The following is a 22,418-nucleotide window of genomic DNA, read 5'->3' on the forward strand; positions in this document are numbered from 1 at the left end:
GCTTGGAGGGGCAATAGCTGAGATGTCAGAGTGGTTTACCATCTCCTTGGTGGAGGCATTGAGAGAATTTTCTGTCTGAAAAAATTACAGACATCGGATCCTAAACTTCCTCTCTAAATCCTTCTGTTTTTAAAAATCAAGTATTACAAGTATAGGAGACTCAAAGTAAAAAAAAAAAGTGAGGATTGCAGGGAGCTTCAAAACGGGACTGGATTATGGTCACCATTAATTCAGAATATATTCGTTAAGATGCCTTAACAAAGAACTTTTTGCACATGATGCTGTGCCTGTTCATGCTACTGGCACCTGCTTCATTCTCTCTGTAAACAAAGAAAACGTTACAAAGCAACCCCAGTGTGAAATGGGTTGGCCTGAGTATGGGTCCTCATCCGCATGCTTTAAAGGGATTTATAATGAGACTCAATTCCAGGCACACACAGAAAGGTTAATAAAGGATTTATTTACAGATAGGGAAATGAAGAAAGGAATAACCCAGGGAGAAAGAGAGAGAGAAATTGGTGAAAATGTCCTACCAGTTCCACTGAGCTGGGACCCCAATAGTATGCTGAAGGCCTGTGAAAAACCAAGTTACCAAAAGTCCTTACTGGAAGATATCAGGACAGTGATAGAATGTGTGTGGATGTTACATTGTAACAACATGGAATCCTTATGCCAGTGATACTTATCATGTTGGTATCTGGACCAAAAATGTAGCAACACCTTTAGTTTATGATACACTCTAGGCTATGAGGTAGATACTTTTCTTGAATTTTTCCATTTAATGTTCAACACAATTCATGTGTTATTTTTCAGATTTTAACAGATAAGGTTAGAAAGTTCAGAGAAGTAACTTGATCTGGACTACACAGCTTGCAAGAAGGAGGTACTTTAAAAGAAAGTGTAGCAAATTTTTGTCAGTAGGACAAAGAAAGGAAATTTGTGGTTTCTTTGAAAAGATGGTTGTTCTTCTGATAGGATTTTTACTATGTTCTTTGCTATTTTTTGCATGTAGTTGGGATAATCTGGGGAAGGCCTTAGGCATGCAAATGCTCCTGTCTGTAAAGTTGATCTGTCTTTTCCTATAAATATGTTAATGGTTGACATTCAGATTCACTCACTCTCTTTTTCTATAAATTGGGTATCTGTTTGGCTGAGAAAGAGCTAGGTATTAAGATCAATGGAAAAATGATCAGAGAATTAGGGATCTGATTGGAGAAAATGCTGTCTAGGAGAGAACTAGATCATATGGCACTTTGTGGTGAATGTGGCAAGAAACAGTAGAATTCTGGAGCTTGTGTAAGGAGTTATTGAGGTAACCTCTATTGTCTTCTACTGGGAACACCTGTTAGTGTGGTGTTTGGTCTCAGGGCAGGGACTGGCATTTGTTCTGCACTGTCAGCCACAATGAAGGGACCTATTAACAGCATGCTGTTTCTTTGTGGTGGGTAATTTGTGAGCTCAGATGTGTATGTCTAAAGGGATGGTGTTAGAAGTGGAGGAAGGACCATCATCTCAGGCATTAAGGTGGACTTCCTCTATGACACATATGCAGGGACAGCCCCAGATAGAAATGATCAACCTGCTCTTTTATATCTTATCACTTGTGACATTGACCCCACCTGGCCCTGAGCACCCAGTCTTTACCAGGTTCTCAGTACCCTGCCTACATCTCTTTGATGGTTTTTCCTCCTTTAATCATAGGACAGGATGTGGTAAGGATGTTGAGGGTTTTGACAATGTTCATTTACACTTTGATGTGAATTTAAACCCAAAATTTATAATTATATTTCATGTGGTACATAAGAAAATTTTACGTAGTATGTGAGTGAACACTTTCTTGGTTATTCAGATTTTATTTGAAGTTTCTATTTATGGCAAATGATTTTGACAATATGCAATGTATATACAAGTGATATTGGATATTTACAGTGGTGATATACATGTCTTTCAAAATTAGTTTTGGCTGGCAAAAGAGTTGATTAAAAGATACTGTATAAATAGTAGAAGATTGGTTCACAGATATGAGTAATGACTGAGGTGTATGCACATTACAGATTTTAGCTGTGTAATACTACTGTGCTTTGTCTCATAGGAAGATAATTTTTTTTTAATAATAAATTTTATTTTTATATTCCCCATACAATTTCAACCCCTCCATTCTGACCCCAATCCCTCCCCTCCCTCCCCCCACCCCACAAAAAGTGTCTCTGGTTCATAATTTTTATTGATTTTCACTTTCTTATAGTTATTCAATTTCCTGGTCCCTTATTTAAGTTTTCTAGATTCCTGCTATGAGTGAGACCATCCGATATTTTTCTTTTTCTTTCTGGCTTATTTCGCTGAGCATGATCCCTTTCAGCGCCATCCATGTTGCTGCAAATTGCATGTGTTTATCTTTTTTAAATGCTGAGTAATATTCCATGGTATATATGTACCACATCTTCTTGATCCAGTCATCTATTTTTGGGCATCTGGGCTGTTTTCATAGGAAGAGAATTTAATTGATCATTGTGGGGAGAACATCCCTGAAATCTTACTACTCAGGTGGCCACCTACTTCATTGTAAGGATTGTGAGTCACTATGTCACAGATGACCCATGTCACAAATGTCTTGTTTGATGACTCGTTTTACACAGGCTTTTCTCTCTCAGCTTATAGTATACTTCAGAGAAAGTAATTCCTTCCTCATAGTATACAGTTTGGTATAACTATGAGGCATGTAACTATGAGGCATGTAGCCACAAGGTTGGATTGTCCCTGGAAACACTTCTCCAAGGATCAGGAAGAATCATCAAAGCAATGAGATTTGTCTCTGGGGATAGTAATTAGTCTAAGAAAGAGAGCAAGTTACTGCAAGTTTCAGTAGGCCTGATGTCACAGGGTTCAGGGGTTTGTTAGCATTAACTTGGTAGGGTTTTTGTCTTTGTTTGTCTATTTTCAGGCAGAGCCAAGAGAGCAGAGACAGGGAAAGAAGAGCAGCTTGTGATGGTGAAATTAAGGGAAATGTATAATGTGTACATGACAGACCATGACATCTTGGGTTCTTTCATTCTGGATGACTTTTTCCCAGTCCCACAATATATTTGGATGGGTGCTTCCTGGAAATCCTAAAAGGAACACTCATCCCTAATAGTCTGTTTTAACATCTTTTCCTAAATGTAGTGAAGAGATTATTACTGCACAAAATAACATCCTTTTTGGTAGAGACAAACATTGGCATTTTCAGTGTATAGTTACTTATTTGTTATAAACAATTAAATAGTTTCAAAGTGGGCAACAGCCTGCTGTCTGATGGTTGATGAGCAAGAAAGAGAGAAAAAATGTTACTACCATTCATTCTTGTCATTACTTGATTGGGGTTTTATTTAGTTTGGAGGTCAAATTCTTCTTTCTGTTGACAAGAAACAATTCATTACTTTCAGTTAATTTAGGCTTCTGGCTTGGTGATGGCCAAACAGGGTGGTTGGACCTGAGGGGCAGTATGGTCCAGGCTGCTGCCAGGGCCAGAAGTCAGGACATGTACAATTCCATTGTGGTGGTGGATGAGAGGTTTCATGGGGAAGGTTTTCAGGAAGGCTACAAAGAAGGCAGCCGTTTGGGTATAATTAAGGGAAGACAGCATAACATGTTATTATGGTGCTAAGACTGCATATGAAGTTTGCTGCTATCAAAGTTTTGCTTGTGCTAGGAGATGCCTCCTGCATGGCTGTACCACTGAGAAGGAGAGCAAAAAGACAGAGATCTTAGAATTGTTGATAGGAATGATTCAGAAGTTCTCTTACTGTGATCCAACTTATAAGAGACTACATACATAAAGACTTAGACAAAATTAGAGGGAAATTTAACAGCTTTGTTCTTTACTAAATATTCAGCCAGACTTCAAAGTTAGCTAGGAGGTTCTGGACTTCATAAACAAAGACAACACAGAACAGAGGTCAGTGTGTTTTCAGTGTTTTGGTATATGATTAAAAGCAAGACAATAAGGAGAAAATAATTTTGGTTGCTGTGTCACCTAATTTGTAAGACTTAAGAGTATTACTTGAGTGGCCCTCCCTGATGACCTAGGGGTTAAGTCTCAGCACTAACACTGGTAAGGCTTGAGTTCCATCCCAGGCCAGGCAGACCTCTCCTACCTTAGCAATGTATTTCAATAAATCTGCCAGTTCTGCTTCCCAGTCTGTCTCTGGTCAATCCTCTTACTCCCTCACACCTATGGCCTATACCCCAGTCTTTCTACACAGAAATAAATATAAATTAAGAAAAAAAAGAGTATTACTTGAAGTTATGAATGTTTACTTTTCTTATGTTTCTTGTGAGCTAGGGAAAATAATTACAATTTTTGAATTCTTCACATTTTTTTCTTAGTGGAAAAATTGTGGGGATAACTAACTTGAAATGACATGCTTTATAAAATTTCTGCATTGATAATGTAAAGAAACTCAAACCTAAAATGCTAATTATCATTAACTGTCCCCCACTCAGCATTAGCATTGGCTGGTGACATGAATCTTTCAGCAAGCAGTTTGCTGCTGCTCTTTCTGTATAACTCTGCCCAATGCTGGGCATACAGCTGGTAATATCATTGGTAAGATTCCTGCGCCATAGTCTTGTGGTCTAGCTTTAAGTGAAAACAAGCAATTGAATCAACTAATAGACTACTTCTTGGTACTTTTTGTGACTAAATAAACTGTTACATCTTGAAACAGCATCAGTTTTACCCAGACAAACATATGTTTATACAAACATAACCTCAGCATTTAGTCTTGGAAAACATGCAAAACACTGTTCAAAACTGTGCTTCCTAAATATTAGAAGCTGATTGGATAAGAAAAACTGAAAATGGACCTGCATTGTCTTTCACATTTCCTATTTATGGAAACAGAAAACAAAACTAGATAACTAGATATAACCTACTGCTAATGTGTTGAATGTTGAGAGGGAAAAAAATGAAAAACCTATTTAACATATTGTCTTGTGACTTCTGGTAAAGTGAAGTGAACCTTATCAGTAGTGGTGTTTCTAAAAATGTATCCAGTGTTTACATCTTAAACACAATTGCTAATGAGCTGTTACTCTGAAAGTTTTCTACAGTGCTCTAAATCACTCACTGAGCCATCACATGCCTAAATCCTAGCATTTTCTGGAATTTGTAGGGCACAATTATGATTGACTGCAAACTTCCTTGCATTTTCATTACAGGAATTAATCTAGTGAATTGCTATTCGAATTGTTTGACACTGAAAGGGAAGGAATATTAAGAGGTTCTAATAAGACTCAAGGCTCAATAGTTTGCAAAATCTTGTGTTTTCAGAAGGCCCACCCTCTCGACTGGTTTATAGTTGTGTATTTTCTTCTTGGTTTAGTTAGCAAATTGCTCAAGGAAGAAAATGATTGTTTCATGTCAGCTTCTTTTTTTTTTTTTTTTTTAGAAGAATATCATTCTCACAGGATTTGTATACTTTCAAATCCAAAGTGTACCTCTTGAATTGCTAACATGTGATCATATCTAAGCAACCAGTATTCAGAATAAAATGCAGAACATGACCCTCTCCTCATCTTCCAGTCACTACCCTACTTCCAACCCTACTAATTGTCTTGACTCTGACATCACAGATTATTTAAGTCATGCTTTTGAATTTGTTATAAATGGAATGATATAGAATAAACTTCTTTTTGTGTGCATCTTTTGCTCAACAATATGTTTGTAAGTTTGGAGTGATTTTTCTGTGTTTAAGCTTAAGAAACAATGAAGGCTTATGGGTGTCAAATGCTACTAGAGAATGGGAAAATAATTGGACACTGGTATATATCTATAATGCTGGGTTTTTTGGGTATTTAAAGTTGTCTGGGGTATTTTCAAAAGTGGTGCCATTTAATTACAGTTGAATGTTGAACAACATGGGGGTTAATGCCAACCCACAGTTGAAAATTGAGTATAACTTTTGACTCCTTAAAAACTTTACTTAAAACCTGCTATTGACTGAAAGCTTTACCAATAATGCAGTCTATTAACATATATTTTTTAATTTATAAATATTGTACACTGTATTCTTAAGGTAAAATAAACTAGAGAAAAGAAAATGTTATTAAGAGAAATTGTAAGTAGATGTCATAGAGATCTTCATCCTCATTGTCTTCACCATGAGGAGGCTGAGGAAGAAGAGGAAGTGAAAGGAGAGGGTTGAAAATACTGAGTATAAATGCACTCTGAAGTTCAAATCCATGTTGTTTAAGGGTCAACTGTCTAGTTAAGACATACAATTTGCATGTGCAAATTTGACAGTGATTTACGTGGGCTAACTCATTTATATCCTAATAGATAAAACTGTAAGATTTTTGAATATTAGGATTTCAAAGGTCATCTTAGAGATGTATTCCCTGAGGTTTATTCTTGTACAAGTTAGTGGATGACTTCTTATAATTGACTAATTAAATGGAAGCAAAAGTATTTTTAAACCTAAGGCTATCCCTTAATATTTCTACTTTTTTTTAAATTTAATTGCGTATCTATGTGAAGAATCTATAACATTTTCTCTTCCAATATACATAGGAGTTGGCTTATAGGTCAGACTCTACTCCTGGTTACCCTTTTGTGGGTGGTCATGTAATAATTTTCATGAAATGAACATTTTTCACCCCCATTAGTTCCACCCTACCCCCACTACCACCCTACCCCCATCAAAACCACATCAAACCCTAACTTAGCACCAACACATTTTTAAGTGGCTAAGAATTTGGGCAAATGAGTTCTTCAGTCTCTATAAGCCCTCTTACTTCCTCTGCACATGGGAATAACAGTAGAGCTTCTAGCTGATGATTGTTGGGAGCAGTCCAGTAACAGAGAACTGAGCACGGTATCTGGCACAACCTAAATGCTCAATAAATGTCCATCAGTTTTATTAGAAGTGTTCCTTTCTATACGCTTCTTTTCAATACATAGGATTTTAATGATTGATCTAGAAGGTGATCCTTAGAGCAATTCTTTCTTAAAATTTAAATAAAAATAAAACTTTCTACTCCATCCCTCCAATAAAACAGGCCCATTTAAAAACCATCCAGACAAATGTGATGTATCCCTGATAGATTTTCAAAAAAATATTTACAGAACAAAACCCTCAGGAAGCAGTGGTATTTTAATGCTGGAACAAATGCAGTATCATTTTTCAATGTCTATCTGATGACAATTTGGTTATTAGATTGTCAGAGTTTTTTGACAAAATGTAGTGTTAGACTACCTAATTACATTGCTTTGGAGTCCAGTGGGGCTGAGGATCTGTTTCCTAATAATTTTTGGCCAGGGTTGTTTTGTTAAAGGCACATGTATCAGTTATGTGAGAAATGTTTGTTTTTAATGTTCAGTACTCTAAATATAAAAAAATCCACTTAGTCCTCATATTGTGGGACACAGTAGTAATACATAGTCCTTTTTGTCAGAACCCACATGAACCATATATCTGAAAGTTTTAGTTTTTTAGGGAGAAACATCAAAGAGCCAAAGTACTACAGGTTTTGTTTTTATTTTTTACTGGAAAATATGTGATTTTTTGAAATTGCTATTTAAGGATGCACATTTAAAATCACTTTCAAGAGTCACTTCACTTTCACTTCTTATTTATTTATTTTTTTAAAGATTTATTTTTTATTTATACAAGCCTGGGTACAGTCAGAAGTGCGGGAGGGTGAGAGAATTCACCAGAGCCAGAGCGAGGAGCAGAGCAGGCAGAAAGACCGAAGTACACTGCTGAGGGGAGCAGCGGGCGGCAGGAGAAATCTGTGTGCCATGTGGGGCCCTCCTCCGATGGCCGGGGAGCAGCTGGGGATCGAACCGGAGCTGCAGAGGCTGTGGGCAGCTTCGCAACCCAGTGCTCAACCGCTGCGCCACTAGGGAGGCCCTTCACTTCTTACTTTTAAAGCCCAGGAATTTCCTTATAGATTGAATACTAGAGCAACAGAGAGTGTAAAGTTTTTAGCAACAGGAGTGTAAAGTGGTGGTGATTTAGGAATGCATTTTACCCATCTGACATTTCTTCAAGAGAGAAGGCAGATTTAAATTGCTTGAACTATTTTAAATTATTTTTGTTTGCCTTATAAAATATGTGCTGTGTGTAGTAGACATATACAAGGTTTTTATATGCATTACAGCTTTTTTTTCCTTCTGTTTTCCTTCCACAATAATAGTAGATTATTGTCATGTTCTTTTACTTTTTTCTCATTCTTTCTTGTTGGTTTCATAGTGGCCCATTAGGATCTAGGTCTTTTCTTCATTTAATAGATGAAGAAATACAAGTATAGAAAGAAGTGCTTTTATGGTTTCTGCATACTTATATAGTGCTTTCCACCAGAACTGGAAGCCAATTGCCTGACTCCTACCTCTGATGCTCTAGAAAGACTGGAACAGGCCGATTTGGATAATGGTGCCCTCAGACTGATCCTATTGCATATAGATATATAGAATTGCATTGTGACCTCTTAATTGCCCATTTAATTTATATAGTTACAGCCTTTTAAAGGTGTTTAAAATAACAGGACAGCATGAGAAATGTGTGCAAATAATCTGAAATTAATGAGTGGAAAGATTTAAAGACATACCAGTGGCTTAACAACTGAAAACAAGGTTTGGCATGGCAGTAGTATGTGAAAAATTCAGTTCTATAAAAAATACCTGCCAAATAAAGTGTTTTCATTTGGAAGTAAAGCAACATTTGGGCTGTAAAAATGGAATCCTGATTTTTTTTTTCCTCATAGCAAATTCTGTATAGATAACATTTGCCAATTGGATAGATCATACAGTTTTCAAAATCTTTTCCTGATGCTTTATATTTAATGACATGTCTATTTATTTAGAAATTTAAGATAGTTGTATTTACTCACATAAATTAGGAATGTAATTAAATGTTTCCTTCCTCAGTATTGCAGTATAATTGTTTTTTTTCATGGTGGTTCTTGGGTTTGAGACTCTGTTAAGAGCTGTATTTACTTTAGATTCTCGAGACTGTCAGTTCTGTTTACTTTAGAGTTAGACCATAATCAATGCGAGTGTATTTTGCATGTACTATAGGATTTTGAGTTTCCTAATCTGTTTTTATGTAATGTAAAGCAGAGTAGGAAGCATAACTAGATGCAAAAACTTAAGTTCATGTGTCATAGGGGGAAGATGTGTGTGGGTACCTTTTTCTAACAACTGCAGTTTCCTGTTGCCACTCTTCTGCATCCAGCCCTCTTGCCTCCATCGACCTTATAGTAGTATTGTGGAGCCACCATATAAATTGTCATCTTCTGCAGGTCATGCTTGAAACAAAAGGGCTCTTTTCCCATTGCTGTTTATTTAAATAAAGCAGTTTCACAGTCTAGAGCAGTGACAGGGCAGAGGGTGACAACAAACAGATGGCAAATTAGAAGGGACATGCTGACTGTGGTGACTCAGTGAGTACAGGGCTTTAAGTGGGGAGTAGTGAAATCGAAAATTAGGTTGCTGTTAAGATGTGTGTATAAAGCCACTTCTCTTTAACCTGGCCAGGTGCCCAAGCCTCTGCTAAAAGAGTCACTTTTAAGTGTTAAATTTATCCCTCAATTTCTTTTTTTTATAGCGGAATAGTCTCTTTCGATTTTTACAGGGTAGAATGGTAGAAAATTTGCATTTTTTTTTCCTGTGAAACTTCATCTACTGAAAACTTGTTAGAAAATGAGAACTATGTTTTGCAAATAAAGTCCAGATGTATACTGGACTATACACATGTACATTAAACTGTGAAATACTGTTCATCAGAGAGATCTTGTAGTTCCTGCCACTAAGAACATTCTAACAATAAGAAATATCAAAGATCTTTAGAAGCAACAGAAACACACATGTGCTCATGCACATATACATACACAGAAGCTGTGGTTGCCGTTAGTCCTTAATCAAGAACAATTACTTGCAAAAAATTTTCTAGTACCCTTTGGAGTGATAGTTGGATTAGTAAATTTTCAAGCCAAATAAAATAAATAATTGATTTTATTTTTCAAAAGAGATGTTTTTGTTTGTTTTTCTTTCTGGCAGATTCAATCAGAAGACAACAAAAAGGGAAATTCTGAGTACCTGGAAGGAAGATGACAGGATCTGTGAACTGGTAGTCTGCAGGCCACATCTTGTAGCAGATGTATTTTGTTTAGTCTACAAACAAATTAGTAAAAATTAGTTTAGTTGCCAACATTTATTTATTTATTTATTACATTTTTGAAAGGACAGGTTTGTTAGGAAAAGGAGAAAGAAAAAGACAGGCACCTGCATAGTCACAGGCAGGCAGAAGAGATGCCAATTGCTAAGATTTTAAAGTTGAAGCATTCAAAATTATTGGTCAGCTTCTAACACCCCTAGGTTTTTCTCCATGACAGGATTTTCCTGGAGAAGAATAGTTGCGGCCATTCTCATTCTCCTGACCATCGTGTCTCAAGGTGTTTTGTCTTAATTGGGCCTACTTTACTCCTTTACATTTACTCCTCTAAGGGTTGTCCTGCCAACTTTTGTTTGTTACCACAAACTAAGAAAAACCAGTATAGCCTTCTGCATGTGTTTTAAAGGATACCAGATGAGGAGCTTTCTCTGTGAAACAGAGAAAGAATTATCATCACTTCAGACGTGCAGAGGGACTTGGAGATTGGAGGTGGTGGGGCAGTATACTAGGAAGATGGACAGTGTCAGAAAGAATTTTAGACATTTGACTTTTCATCCCAGAAATTGCCACGAAAAGTGTTTGGACAAGTCACATGATCATCCTTTAGGGAAAAATAAAGAAAAGATTCTTCTACTACTTTAGGAACTAGACATCCCTCTAAGAAATTCTTCAATGTTTGTCTTAACATTTTAAAATTATTTATTTATTTAATTTCTTACATCTTTGTTAATTTTTGGATTGTATTTGATTTATCCCGTCATCTGTAGTCCCTATAGTTCTCTCACTACCATGGTACCCATGATCATTTTTTAAATTGGATAATATAGTCACATAAACCAAAAGGTGCACGGTGAAAAGTCATTTACCTTCCATTTCTGTCCCTCATATCTCAGGAGGCAACCATTGTGCCTTTCTTATGTCTTTCCGGAGATGTATGCATATGTGCAATTAGACATTTTTCATTGCACGAATGATAATTCTATATACTGTGCTGCCCTGGTATTATTTGCTTTTATATTTTCAAAGCTAAGTTTATCTTAGCATGTTATATATCTTAGATCATTGCATGTTGGCATGCAAAAAGCAACTTTGTTAATTTAATGCCTTTATTATATTCTCTCCTGTAGTCATATTCTAATTTATTTAAACATTACTGTATTAATTATATAAAACATTTATGTATGTAATTGAGATTGTCACTTTTCAATGATAAAATTTTGTGCATCCACAGGCTTCCTGTTTTTTGCACCGTTTCCATTTTTACTCTGACTTTGATTTTACTCACAAGACCAAATAATGAACATGGAACTTTTGGTCTACCCTAAGGCTAAAACTGTAGGCTACCTGAGTCACAATAAAATCTTTCCCTCCCTCTACTCTGTCTCAGAAAAAACAGTTATACTTAGTTGTCTTTTGAAAAGGATAGTTGAAGGAATGTGCTATGAATGACATTTCAGGGGTAATTTGTTATCCACAGTTCTAGGTCAGTGTTTCTCAGAATTTAAGATGCATAAAAATCATCTGGGGTTCTTGTTACTCTGCAGGCTTTTATTCAGCAGGTGAAGCCTGTGAGTCTGCATTCCTAACATCTTCCAGGTGGGCAGCAGAAACCAGACTTGTTGAACTTGTTGCTTTTCTCTTTTAATATAGTGAGTACTATGGTTCAGATTTCACAGATATAGTATTATTTAGATTTCACAAAGAGCCACGGTCACTCTGTTGTGCAGATTGGGATGGTGAATTTGGAGGCTAAGAGTGGTAACTTTTACTTATGTGAAAGTAGGGTGAATAGTATATCTTAGTTTCTTTTCAGGATATATTATGAAACACTTGATTTAGGTATGTGATTCACTTTAGTTGGCATACTGTCAAATTGTTATTTTAGTCTATAAACTAAGCTTTTAGAGATTGAAGCAATTTTTAACTTTATATTTTTCTTTGAAAAGGTGGTTCACATATGGATTATGGGGAAAAATTTAATTGCAAATTAAAACCTAAGTAGGTTAGCCAAGTGGGGGGACTTATTTATTTCTTTTCACTAGAGTGTAAATTTTCTGAGGACAAGAATTATTTAATTTGTCCTCGTATAAATTTTCTATTGCCTATCACAAAGACTCTCCCTTGAGCAAACTTTAATTAGGATCCTGGGAGCTTTTTTTCCAAGTAGGCCTCGGTCAGGGCTTCTTTCTATCTTTGACTTGCCTAGCTCTGCCTGATTTAGCAAGATCTTGCAAAGTTACATCTAATCACCATATAGATCTGATCATGTTCCTCAATTCCCACCCTTGATGTCTAAGTCTTTGGCCTGCTTTTAACATGAGTACTATTAGTTCAGTTTAGTAAGAATCCTGTGATGTCTCTTTTTGGTTATTTTTTTCATCCACTGACCCCTTATTCTACATGATGGCTATAAATCTCCAGCTGTCTGTGCTATATTTGGAGTTGAGTAATACTTCTCTCCCTTGCTGCAACACCCATATTACAATATTCTCAATGTCTCCTTTGCCATTTTAACAGGTGTCAGAATAATTTTTTCTTTAACGTAAGGTTGTTTCCAGCCCCTTTGCACAGTTTTTGTTTTACATCAATTCAAAAGCATTAAAAGGGGAGTTTATTTCTCATCATGCTTTATTTTTTCCTATGTGATTTCAACTAATGCATTATTAGAAGTAAATTGTATTAAAGGTTAATATCATACAAAATTTAAAGTTTGTAAAAATAGCATTTGAAATGAATCTGTATTCTTACCAACTTTTCAAGTAGTTAAAAGATAATTTTCAAAAAAAGACAAAATCATGACTCTCATGCAGGTATAAAAATGATCCTATACTAAAGATTTTGTTTTACCAGTCTGAAAGGAAGGAACCAGGGATATGTAACTGGCTTAAAGAAAAATTCCCAAATAGCTGCAATTTATATAGAATAAATCAGTGTTGAGATGAGTTGCAGATCAAGGCAAAACTGATTTTTGCCACAGTGGGGAGGCAGTCAATTAAAATCACTACTTGTCAGGACATAATTTACATATCTATCAGTTGCCTACAACTTACAAAGTGGTGCAAAATAGTTCAAAGACATTGAACAGGGCTAGAATTAGACAGCTGGAAAGAGTGTGCTGTAGATCATACACAGTTTTCCATTAAATGTAACACTTTTTCCCTAAAAGTGAAGGCCATCTATGACTTAATGTTCTATGCCTTAAGTATTGCATTGCAATTTGTAATTGAAAAATACAAAATGACCCAATAGTTGAGGATGACCATATGGAAGTAAATGACAAAGGAGTCATAGATACCACCATATTATGTATTGCCACAAAACACTGGAAAAACTGGAGACATTTTATTGCATATAGGCTCTGGTCTTCACCAATAATATTTTTCTCTGTAAGGGAAAAATTCAGCTTCATGGTGTCAATTGACTCCCTCCCCCACCCCCAACCCCCAGACTAGGTTGTTTATACAAGAACTAATTTTCAATGAAGCCTACTCACTTGAACCAGAAAATATTTAAAGAAGACAATATAGTGGGAAATCAACTGAAACAGTTTGAAACCATGCTTGGAACTAAAGCCATTGTTTAAGAAGCAAGTTGAGCCAATGAATGTGGAGTGGAGACACTGTGTTGCTTCTCTTCTGAGAATGCATGTTGGAACAAAGCTGTTCAAGTTGGGATTGGAGAAATCCCTGTGATGAGGTTGACTCATGACTTCCTTTCTAGGAGGAAGAGCCAGAAAAGTGAAACCTGTCAAGGAGCACCTCAGGCAACTCCTACTAGATTAAATTCTTTAGTGTCATTTTATAGCCCTCGTTAGCATATGTTTTTGTCACTCACACTTAAAATAATATTTCCAAAAATGTTTGTAACTTTTGTTATTGTATTTCCAAGAATGTTTGTATTCCTTTATTTGCCTCAATAGTTTGCACATGTAAAGAGCCAGATAATATTTATTTTAGACCTTGAGACGCTATGGATTCTTTCACAAGTGCTCCACCTTGGGGCGTGAGTGCAGTCACAGACAATAGATAATATGGCTGTGTTCCAATGAAATTTTATTTATAGGCACTGAAATTGGAATTTTATGTAACTTTAGTGAGTCATGAAATATCTGTTTTGAATTTTTTCCCGATGATGGTAAATATCATTGCTAATTTGTGTCATTTGTGTCTGTACAAAGAGGTGACTGCCTACTTTGAGCCCTAGTTTGCCAAGCCCTGTTTTGCAGAATGAGCAGGATGTGGTTGCTGGATGTAGATCAATTTTTTATGCTTCTGTTATATTTTATCAAAATTTCTATTCTGTGGCTTTCCTGTTAAGAGATCTTGGGCAAATAAACTCACCTCACTGAAGGTAGTAGGTTTCTTCCTTTTAAAATGTGATAGTTACCTAAACTCAGAATTGTTTTATGTACTAAATAAATTATGTCAGAACATGTAGCTCCATGCTTGGGCCTGAAAAAGTAGCAAATAACTAATTTCTCTGCTCTATTCCTTTCTACCTCTTGACACCTTATTTCTTTTAGTTTCTCTATATGTGGTTTTTGGGTAGTAGCTGTTTGATTTTATTATGAATCCAATTGCTGCAAATAGCATCCAGTTTTTTATATTTTTATTAAGTATAATGTAAATTATATTTAATAGGGGTATGATTATGAAATATATTTATATTAGGAGAGTCTGTTCGAGGAAAAGCCCCGAATTAATCCCTCATGAAAACAGTGTCCACTCCTAATTCACTCATTCTGTTAGCTCATTTTTCCACGTATTGAATTTTTATATTGGACTCTCTTTGTGAAGGTAAGTTTTACTGAGCCTTTTCTGATCAGTCTGTGCCTGACTGGAGTTGTGCCTGCCACCCTGTCTGGAGTTCTTCCCCTGAGCTTCTCCTACTCCTACAAAGGTAATGGTTATCACTTTACCTGTTGCTCCTCCACAATGGCACTTACCACAATCTGAGGCTCTATTCCTTTTCTTGTTGGGTTATTGTTTGGCTCTTGCCTATTCTATTGGGTTGGTAAAGCTGCACATCTGTCTTATTCATTGTGATGCATCCAGTGCCTCTTCACATAGTGCCAAGAAAGTAGGAGGGGTTTTATGAATATTCATTGCCAGAGTGAATGGATAACATTTGTGAAAGTGACCGTATTTTAGGAGCAGGTTAGATGCTACACAGCTCTCAGTATTGCAAGTATATATTAGGAAAACTGGGTCTTAAAATGGCTGATGTCAAACAGATTTGAATTTAGCATGAAATGTGTCTGTATAAAAAATAAACATACAGCAGAAGGGACCAATTATTGCTAATGAGGAGTTTAAATATGGACTGCTACTTTAAATGTTAGGTTTATAAGTAAAGACAATCAAAAGAACCATATGTCAGGGTCCAAGAAGCACTCTAAAGAATGTTGGGCCTGTCCCTTCCATAGCTCATCTGGTAGAGCAGAAGACTGGAGAATTTTGGGCTTATTTTATTCTGTAATCTGTCTGGTGAATGTCTGTTCTATTTCCTAGAGAAAGTGATTTAAGCCAAAACAGAAGCGTTCTTAGAGAGAAGAGAAAAAAATGTACTGAAATTTGGAATCAAAATACCTGGATTCATGTTCTAGATCTTTCAATGACTTGAAAGGACTATCAGTGTGACCCTGGGCAAGACCACTAACTGATTAGGATGAAATAATAGCTTTTTATTATAAATCACTGACAAGGAAATGGTAGGATGAGCTAGAAGTGATATTGTGCACAATTTTGAACCCCTTCTGCCTCATCCTTAAGTACCCTGTGCAAGTACTGTTTATTACACCAAATGAAAGGACTGTAAAATTTTCCTATTCTGGATGTCCTCATCCTAAGAATTTGAACATGATTTTACTGCTGTTGCTGAAATTAATGGAGAATTATAATTAGCATCCATTTTACATAAGTCATTTGCTATACTTTTGCTATTTATACATTAAAAATCTTTCTCATAACAATCCTGTGAGATAGATTTTGTCATTATTATCCTGATGAGTGTTAAAGTAACCTGCCCAGGATCTTCTAGCTATATGTAACAGCCTGGGTGACTCTGAGCCTCATTTTTATTCTGTGCCAGTGGGTCTCTAACTTAACTTTGATAAGAATTAGATTCATCTGTAGAGCTTGGTAATGTGTAGATAGCTAGCACCTCCTCCAGAGCTTCTGATTTAGTAGTCTAAGGCAAGGCCTGAGAATTTCCAACTTGCACTGCTAGTGTGAGAACCACATTTTTGAGATCATACCCATCTAAATTAGTATAGGATGTTCTATTTTTTTTTTTTAAGATTTATTTATTTATTTATGCAAGCACTGGGTATAGTCAGAAGCGTGGGAGGGTGAGAGAATTCACCAGAGCCAGAGCGGGGAGCAGAGCAGGCAGAAGGACCGAAGTACACTGCTGAGGGGAGCAGCGGGCGGCAGGAGAGGTCTGCGCGCCATGTGGGACCCTCCTCCGGTGGCCGGGGAGCAGCCGGGGATTGAACCGGTGCTGCAGAGGCTGCGGGCAGCTTCGCAACCCAGCGCTTAACCGCTGCGCCACCGGGGAGGCCCAGGATGTTCTATTTTATGGATGTTCTATAACTGTTTTTTTCCTTTTCATGGAAGAAAGCAAAAAAAAAAAATTGGAGAGAAGGCAGATTATGGGATTTGAACTTGGCTTTCATTCAGGAACCCCTCTGAGAACAGAGGTCTACGCTCTTCCATTGAACTTAAAAACCAAAGTAGTTTTGCAAAGTTGAGATCAGGCAGACTCCAGAAAGTTAGTAACAAAGAAGATGAATTTCTTCAAATGTCAGGTAGACTCAGTTAAGATAGGGATGATCATTTGGTCAATTAACAGGATGATTAGTGCTAGTGAATTTAAAATGATTCGGTTCGTGGAAATGTTAAACCAGCAATGACAGATATTACAACTTTAACAGGCAACCTACTCAGGAGCCATGTGTTAAAAACTTCCTTATTTTGTAAAAGAATGAAAGAATCACTCTCCTTTTTCTGTATATTGTGCCATATTGTGCCAGGAGACAGAATTAGAACAGCACCTTTTAATTCAATTTGTAGCATGTCAGAGTTCAAAATTGCAATTTCAAAAATGTTTGATAAAAATGTCACTGGTTTTGATTGAGTTGTGTTATTAACCTCTAGCTAGAATCTTTTCTTTTCCTTCTTTGAATTAGTGTTAATGTGTCGACTTCTTAGTAATACATGCTGTCCCTAGTTTTGTTCCTGCTAAAAACTTGTACCAGTGGAATAGTGCACCTCATTGGCTGGTTCAACACAAAGACTCTGAATAAAGAAATGGCAAGATAAATAAGTTACCTATAGGAGATAGTGCTGCTGATATTATTTTTCTTCTCTAAATGTGGTAAAAGATATTAAATCTGTCTCTTAAAAATGGCAATTTGTTTCCTTCTGCTGTAATCATGGGTTGAGAGTGCTGTGAAATGTGTATCATTTTTTTTGAACTGTGGGTGATTTAGTTAAAAGAAAAGAGTAAAAAAATCTCCAATCCAGAGAAAGCAGTCTTACTGTTTGCTAAATCAGGTCTCTAATAGTAAACAGCTCAAAAGGCCTTCCATAATATTTATGAACAATTTCTCAGTTTTATACCCAGATATTTCTGTTATACTCTGCAAAAGAGATAATTCTGACTGAACAAAAGAGCCTTTTTAGACTGAAAAGACCGGACATTTCAGTAGCAAAGTGCATGATTACCAATCTTTCAAGCAAAGCTTTTATGTATGGCAACTTTATAACTTCATCTATTCCACAGAGAAAAGTATTAAAGACCATAAGGGAAACTAAAAGTCAAAAGAGAAATGTAGAAAAATGTCTCATCCTTTACATCTCTATAGCTACTCATTTCATGGCTACATGCACTGAGTTAACCCAATTTAAAGCCACAGTGTAACTTTTAAAAAGGTGTTTCACTGCTTCCTATGGTAGTTGGTCTACACAAATAAAAAGTGGACACGACTACCATTATTTTTCTTTCCTATGTTGTTTTAGAATATACTCATCTCTTCCACTGTATGGTCCTGTGTTTTACTGCGTAGGGAGAGGTAATAAGAGTCATCAATAACAGCCATCTTAATGTGCTGCAGGAACTGTCAGTGGTGATTACTGAAAAAAATGGGCTTTCTAATTTTCTTGTGGCTCACAGAGTAATCTAAGTCAAGATTTCCAAAGTCATTTATTTACAAAGAAACAAATGTATTTCTTTTTTCCCCCTTGAATAAAGGAATCCATGTGTGAGAAGTGTGCCTTATGGTGGATCATGGCACATTTTTCAAAGCTTGGTTCTCTTTCCAGCTGCCTCAGATAATTTAATCTGAGAGCAACTCTTGAAAAAGTGCTGATTCCTGGGTTGTATGCTGGATTGATGAAATCTAAATCTCAGAGCTGAAGTAAGAGTAGCAGGAATATGCTGTTTTTCTTAAATTCTCCAGGTGAATTGTTAGCACACTTAAGTCCGAGCCTTGCTTCATTTAGAAGCAAGCTCAGTGATTGGATTAAACTGTTGAGTATGATGGGGAAGAAATATGTAGTAGTTATGGCTGATGTGTATTCTTTGTCTTATTTGTTCCTTTATTCTTGATGTCAAAAACCTAAGAAACAGTCATTTTAAGCTGACATCAAAATCTTGAGGAAGGGCCTCCCCGGTGGCGCAGCGGTTGAGTGCTGCAGCACTGGTTCGACCCCCGGCTGCTCCTCGGCCACCGGAGGAGGGTCCCACATGGCGCGCAGACCTCTCCTGCCGCCCCCTGCTCCCCTCAGCAGAGTACTTCGGTCCTTCTGCCTGCTCTGCTCCCCGCTCTGGCTCTGGTGGGTTCTCTCACCCTCCCACGCTTCTGACTGTACCCAGTGCTTGTATAAATTAAAAAAAAAATGTTATTGAAAAAAAAAATCTTGAGGAAGTTTCTTTACGAAACAGGTATGTGCATACAGACATCTCAGTTTGTACCCAGTAGGAGGAGTTTGAATAATTTCTTGAAATCAATCCATGGATATCTATGGTTATTTCTTGTATCCTAGGGACCCTTCACCTGATGAGATTATTTAAGAGGTAAAAGGAACTGAAAACACTGAGTGACTAAGGAAGATACATGGTATATATATATTTTTTTTTAAATTAGTTTTTTATTTATATCTTTTACATCATTCTGTATTCCCCATAAAATTCCCACTACCAGTTTCACCCATGAAGCATCACCGTAGTCCCTTGTGCTCTTCTCTCCCCTATTTTGATCCTCTTTCCTCCCCCATCCTTGCAAAATGTCTCTGATTTATGGTTGCCTGCTAATTATTAATATATTCAGCAGTTGAATACTTTGTTTACTGAGCAAAGGTGCCCACCTGGGGTTGTGGATATGGTTGAAATGCAGCTTGTGCCCTGCCTGCCATGTTGTGTACTGTGGGGTGGGACTTTTTCTCTGAAAGGGGGCAGGGAAGGACGTTTTTATAATTTGTCCTGCATGTATTTGTCTCATCAAACCCACGTTTAACATATTGTACCTATTTTCATCAATGAAGGGTGCTAACTTCCTTAGAGTCCCTCTCACTGGATCAAAAACTTAATGACCAAGTAGTAAATGTTAGCGATACTTATCTCAAATAACATAACCTCAGATCACATGAGAGGGGTCATAATTTTTTTTTAAAGATTTATTTATTTATGCATACAAGAGCTGGGGTACAGGCCAGAGGTGAGATGATCCACCAGAGACAGAGTGGGGAACAGAACAGGCAGGTTGACCGAAGTACACTGCTGAGGGGAGCAGCGGGTGAGTCAGGAGAGGTCTGCTGTGCCATGTGGGTTGCTCCCTAGCTGGCCGGGGGATTGAACTTGTGCTGCAGAGGCTGCAGACAGCTTCATAGGTTGCGTCTTAACCCCTTGCGCCACCAGGGAGGCCAGGTCATAATTTTTTTTGAAGTATTATTAAAATGCATTGTGACTGGGAACGGGACCAAAGTCAGAGTGAAATCATATTTTTGTTAAAAGAAACTCTCTCTCTTTATATATGTACATAGATATGTACATCTTCTGCTTTAGGAGGAGGAGTATTGGGCAATCACATTTGGGTCTAATCAACTGGCAGCAACCTGGCTTGGTGTCAATTATCATGAGACTCTTCCCTGTCAACTTCTTTTAAGTCATCTAATCATTGCAACCCCTGAGAAGAACTTGTCACTGGGTTGTCTAATGAACTGCTAGAGTTTAATTATTGGTTGTTTTATGGTATCTGGCAAAGTGCTTCCCCTCCCTGACATAGTTTATAGAGCTTTTTTTTTTTTTTAAAAGAATCATTTGACTGTGTGTTTGCATTTGCTAAAAAACATCTCTTCCTTTGGTCTTTATATACTCTATTGCTGTGATGAACTTGTAAAATGTCCTTAAAATCAAATTCCATTGAGATAAAGACATTTCTAAAGCAATTAATATAGTGAAGTTAAAAGGGGTGTGCATGTGAGGCTCTTGTGAAGTGACCTTTATGTCAGAGGTGAAACCATATTTGTACTGTGAAGAGGGTAGCAAGGGTTACCTTCATTACATAAGAGCAAGAACATAAAATGCCCATGTGAGTGCAGCATTGTATATTTAATTAGACATATATTTAATTTATAGTTTCCTGAAAAGACTTGTGTTCTCTTGACTGCCTATGGTTTTATTTGGTTACCAATTATGGAAACTAGTTGTATTTTAGGAAGCCCTAAAATACTGAAAGATGTGCACAGATAATAAATCCTGTGCCTTGTTCAACATATTGATGGTTCCATTGATGAGAGTTTGCACAAAGTCTATATCTGATTCTGCTTTGTGGTGACATTTGCATTTAATAAAAAGTCATGTTTACTGTAGGTACTATATAAACACAATTGACACCTAGTGTGTCATGGCTAAACATGCTAAGTGAAGAATGTGTGCCTGAAAGGGAAATGTAGGTTGGGATGATTATTGTTATTCTTTATTTTAAAAACAATTTGGATCTCAGGTCACAGAGATAGATTAATTATAATCTTTGGTTCATGACACACTGTTATCCTTGGATCATGCATTAAACCCATTCTAATTTCTTTTTTTCACATTATAGCAAACACTCATTAATCTGAAAATGGAATATTACCAATAATTCACATCCAAAATGTGTCCCATCTCTGCCTCCTCCTAAGAGGTAATGACTAACCTCATGTTAATCATTTCTTGTTCTTTTTCTTTTACTTTTAAGTCTTTCACAGACCTCTATTGATTTGTTTGTTTCTTTTCCTTTCTCTTCTCTATTGCTCTGCTATAAATGGTGCCACTATGGAAGTTCTTACATATCCTGGTATATATGAAAGGGAGTAACACATGGCTCTGCTTGCAACCAGAATATAAACAATGCTCAGAGCAGGACATAAAGTAAGCCATTTTGTGATCCTGAAAAATGACTAAACAAAATGACTAAACATTCTTCTCTTGTGACTATCACTGCCTTTCTCTGAGTTATTGCTGCTTCTTGGACTCTGCTTTGATCCCCAAACCCTAACTGAATTCCCTGATCACTCCTCTTTAAGGAGATCTTCCCAAGGTTCCTTTGGGGTGCCTTCTTTGTTATCATAGACTGATACACTGAATTTGAATAACAGTGTGTTCCAGATGGCCTTTTGCTGATGGACCTTGACATGTATGCTGAAGTTTATCTTGTGTTTTGATATATACCTAGGAATAAATTCGCAGCATGATGGGGTATATGAATATTCAAACTTAAAAATCATGTTAATTTCCATGCAAATATGTCTCATCCACAATGGAAAGAAAGCCTATTTGACTCATTTCTGCACATAATTTAAGTGTGCCAGACTATCAGCCTATATATAGATGTATTCCTTACAACATAGGGGCACTTTTTTAAAAAAATTTATTTTTTCCCGCCACTATCTCTTATGCTCCTTTTACCTTTTCTCTCTCCCTTCTTCCTTTTAGCCTCAGAAATCCAACATTGTTTATTAGCTTTCACAAGTTTTTGTAAGTATTTTGCTTACAAAAATGAATATGTAAATATCCAATATTTGTTTTTGTTATTTTGTTAAATTCACTTGAACTCTTTCCATTTTTGGTTAAATAGGCACATTTTGTCTCTTCTTATGGCTGAATAGTATTCCATGGTGTGCATATATTAGACCTACTTAATCCATTCTTCTATTAATAGAAACTTAGGTTGTTTCCATCTTCTTCTTATTATAAATGATGCTGCAACAAACATTATAGAGC

This window comes from Talpa europaea (assembly GCF_964194135.1).
Source record: "Talpa europaea genome assembly, chromosome: 11".
Lineage (NCBI taxonomy): Eukaryota > Metazoa > Chordata > Mammalia > Eulipotyphla > Talpidae > Talpa > Talpa europaea.